We start from the raw sequence: 4830 nt of genomic DNA, 5'->3' as shown, positions 1-4830 counted from the left end.
CTATATATACTAGACTAGCTCCTAGGGTTTTCATGAGTAAGTAATTGATGCATAAATCCACTTCCGGGGCCTACTTGGTGTATGCTTGGGCTGAGCTTGATTAATTCACGAGCTAAGGTATTTCTTGGCGTCAAACTTCAGGTTATGATGTGTTTTGGGCGTTCAACTCCGGATTATGACGTTTTTCTGGCGTTTAACTCCAGACAGCAGCTTGAACTTGGCGTTTAACGCCAAGTTACGTCGTCATTCTTCGAATAAAGTATGGACTATTATATATTGCGGGAAAGCCCTGGATGTCTACTTTCCAACGCCGTTGAGAGCGCGCCAATTGGAGTTCTGTAGCTCCAGAAAATCTATTTCGAGTGCAGGGAGGTCAGAATCCAACAGCATCAGCAGTCCTTTTGTCAGCCTTCTTCAGAGTTTTGCTCAAATCCCTCAATTTCAGTCAGAATTTACCTGAAATCACAGAAAAACACACAAACTCATAGTAAAGTCCAGAAATGTGAATTTAACATAAAAACTAATGAAAACATCCCTAAAAGTAGCTCAAACTTACTAAAAACTATATGAAAACAATGCCAAAAAGCGTATAAATTATCCGCTCATCAGTTATCATTTTTCAATTGCAACAAAATTGATTTTGGGGGCAACTACTACTACTACCATGATTCAGATTTACAGCTCGAAAGCTCAACCTGTCCTATTGAAAAATACCATAGGTCAAGCTTGGGCTTGTGATCCGTTAGCTATAGTTTGACCTAATTATATCTATAAATCAAAATCGAAGTGAAATAACAAACATAACTTATCTTCATTTAAGAGAATCTCGGCCTCAATAGCACACTCAGAAACAAACTACGGTGGTTACCAAAAGATCAAAAAAATATCTCAACCTCTCTGAAGATGTAACATTCTATAAGTACAAAACCTTAATCACGTAAAAAGGTATATTATTCACTTTGAATTGTATTATACTCATTCTATACTCTTACTAACTTGAGTATTAGAGTGCCTTTGCAGGCGCCCGCCGTCACCATTCCTCTTGAAGTTGATGTATACCTCTTCCACTTTAGGCGAAGGAGAGCTAAATCCTTGAATAGGATAATTTATACCCCATCCGAGGCTTACTACACATGAACACTAGGTACACTAGCTAAAATTTCTATATGATCATATCGCAGGTATTCAACACCCAGTTTATGTACAACTAGCATTTAAAACTGTCATATCCTGGATACATAGTCCCCGATTTGTGTACTTAATAGTCTTTTGGTATGCGTATGCAAGATATATAATGGATGTGTAAAAATATAAATACACTTAGTAATACACGTATTGGTAAATTAAATATTTATTTTATTTATAAATAAAAGAAATCCTAAAGTAAAATATCTTTTGATTCATTTCTATCTATAAATACTTTGGACGCTGACAAATTTATTTATAAAAAATAAAATTAAAATTATACCTATAAAAGATAAATTTTTCTTGATAAAACTACCAAAATACTAAAATATAATAAGAATTCCTAAATTACCATTTTCTAACCCTAATAAAAAATTTTCAAATTTTGTTTTTCAACTTCTCAACTACCATAATCATAACTTATCAAACATAAGTATCAATCTTTCTTAAATAAGTAATAACTAATCAAAATTACAAAAAGAAAAAAAAAGCAATTGAGTTGATCAGGGACTTTGAAGGTAGCCTTGTCATATTTAGCATTAGCCTCTTCGACAATGACTTTGGAGAAACCTTCGGCGGTAGCCGATATTAGTCTGTGTGTCGAAGAAGATGCTAACCTTCTTCTTGTCGTTATTGACCTCGGGCTTAGGCTCCTTTCCGATGATGCACTTAGGAAGCTCAATGGGCTTGGAGTTCTGTGATCTGAATCTAGCAATGATACAACCTATGAAAATTGATGCCGAGGTACTGAGCACCATCATGAACTGACGGTTCTCAAGTATCATAGCGTCAAAGTCACCAACAACCTCAAAAGAGACGTTAGAAGGCTCAAGCTTGTCTTTGATTATGGCAGACATTAGATCCAATGGCAAAATTTTGATGGAGATGGATGACTCTTCCATAATAATAAATTGAAAATTTAAAAATTGAAAAATTGGAGGAAGAGCAGTAAGTTGATCTAATTTGGAGGGTTTGGTGGTTGGTAGAAGTAGTTAAGAGTTGTGTATGTGTGAAAGAGAGGCTATATATGGTAGGAAGAAAAGTGAGAGAGGGGGTCATGTTACATTAGAAACTCAGTCTTTGTTCTTTATGATGTTGGTGGTGATGAAGGTGATGGTGGTGGTCAAGTGGGAAAGGAGAGATGATGACCATTGGTAGAGACAAAAGGTATTAGTGGAGGTGGGGTGGTTATGATTGTTAAGGGAACAATGATTTGTAGTGGGAGTTGGAAAGGATAAGCACTCACTAAGGATTAAGAGTGGAATGAGTTTGGAAATAAAATTAGGGTTAGTAAAAAGGGTAATTTGAAACTTTTTTAGGGTTTTTAATATTTTGGTAGTTTAATCTATCTTTTATGGAGTAAATAGTCAAAGAAAGAACATACGTTCTCCAAATTAGTTTCCAAAAGATTAAATTAATCAAAATCATCATCGAAAGATATAAAATAAATCATGTTAGTCCCTCCATCCATTATGTCACTAACGACATTTAGTTTTGCTTACGTGGCACATTAGCTTAACATGTTAGCAATACCATGGCTAAACAATAGTTGATGACAAGATATGTTCAGGGAACTATGTCAAATTAGTCCCAGAAAACACAAACCATAATCCGTTCTTCTCCATAAATGTCATTCTTGTTGCAGTAATAAATTAGTTTTTACAGAGGCCAAATCGTTGTCAAACAACATGATAGGTAGCGTAACTCGAGGGCGCAGTCGACTACTATCGTAGTCACATGGCAGCAATGGTTCAAGCTCTTCACTACGAACAAGGAGGAAGAATATGGACTAAATGTGCTTTTGTGGGTTGAAGATAGTGATGAAAAAATCTGGGACAACAGAAAATCTAGATAAATTTTTCTATACTTGTTCAAGATACCGGGTGAATTATGAATATAGTCTTCTTCAACCTACTTGACAATTTGTGTGGGTTTTTGAATTTTTTGTAACCTAATCTTTTACAAAAGGGCAGCCACTGCAATTAGTTTAGGTGGGTTAAGGATAATGAGTATGAAGGATTAGATAGTAGTTTAAAGGGAGATACTGAAACTAATACAGAAGTGGAGAGTGATCTTATTGATTAGAAACTTAACCTATCATGAAGAATGATGAGTTTGGAAGTTGAATTTAGAGTACTTAGGATGAAAATGTATTTTGGACTAATAGTTATCAGTGTGGTTGTTGTGAATATTTTTATGTTGTTTATTTCCCAGTGAAACATTAAGGTGGTATAGTAGATGTTATGATATAGGTTTTGGTTGTATGGTCTGATTGTATAGTAGATGAAACTTTCAACAACTTTTATTTTTTGACCATATCATCATTTTATGAAATCACAAAAATAACATAGAACATGAAGCGAAATAGCATTACCATAACATAATCATTGGTTTGTCATATACCATTGTTTCAAGCAAAAATAGCAACACTGTTTTAATATCATCATAACAAAGTAGCATCACAAAAAGCTAATATCAGTATGTTCTTCCTAAAGCTTACTATAAATTTATCTAAATGGCTATACAAAAAACACGGCTATCAAATAAACCATGTCTACCACATTGTTTACAAATGGTAACTTTTGATTCTTACAAAATAGCAAGTACTACTAAGTCCTATACATTATGTCTTCAAATCATGCTTTGTCTTTCTTCTTGGGAGGTGAACCCTAGAGTTGGAACAAATATCATCAAACTAGCAAGCTTCTTGGCTGTTTCAGAGCTACTACCCTTGATGGTTTCAGTAGATACGATAATCAGTGTGTGAGCAACAGGCTGTGAAGAGGCATTTTCTCTTGCTTTTTCCTTGATGACTTGGAGTTTTGGAGGCCTCCCTCTAACTTTACCCTACATTAGACAGTATTCATCATTAAACAAATAGCATGTGCATCTTCAACAACATAAGATCATGAAAATTGTATAAAGATTCAACTTGACAATCATTGGTTGAGTTCTGTGATTGTTGTGTTGGTGGAAGTTAAGTAGTTTGGATAATAGAAATTTCAGTCTGTTTATCTGTGTTGGCTGGTAGGAGTGGAAGAAGTGTTTGAATAGGGATAGTGTCAACTGCAGCAGGGACAGGAGCACCATTTGAAACATGGATAAGAGCACCAACTGTAGCAGGGACTGGTGATGCTACAACTGCAAGCTGCAATTGTATTTGCCTTGCCTTTTCTTCAGCATACTCTTGCCTTTTATTTTTGCAAGTTCTCTTGTTGTGGCCTATCTTACCATAGTATATGTACCGAATTGGGTTGTATTTCATTTTTATCTTTGTCCTTATGCTACTGGGTTCTTCGTCTTTGTCTTTTCTTCTCTTTGTTGTTGGTATTCCTAGTTTGGGCTTTATTGGTGGTGGAAGAAAGGCCAGTGAACTAGTTTTCTTCCACAGTTCTTGTCTCTTAACTGGATTCATATTGAATCGATATGTTCTTATGCATGCCTCCATTGTCAACCATTCATAGCAGTACTCCTCTGACCTCTTGTAATTTTTATCTTGAATGGCTGAGATTGCGTGCATATAAGGCATGCCTATAAAAATTTATGAACACTGAGATATTTATCTAACTACGAGATAAGAAATTTATATTTGAATTGAATTTAGTTAGGAGTTGTACCTATCAGTTGCCAAAACCTACAAAAGCA

The sequence above is a fragment of the Arachis duranensis genome, chromosome 4 (genome assembly GCF_000817695.3).
Source record: "Arachis duranensis cultivar V14167 chromosome 4, aradu.V14167.gnm2.J7QH, whole genome shotgun sequence".
Lineage (NCBI taxonomy): Eukaryota > Viridiplantae > Streptophyta > Magnoliopsida > Fabales > Fabaceae > Arachis > Arachis duranensis.
Note: the sequence above shows the minus strand (reverse complement) of the source record.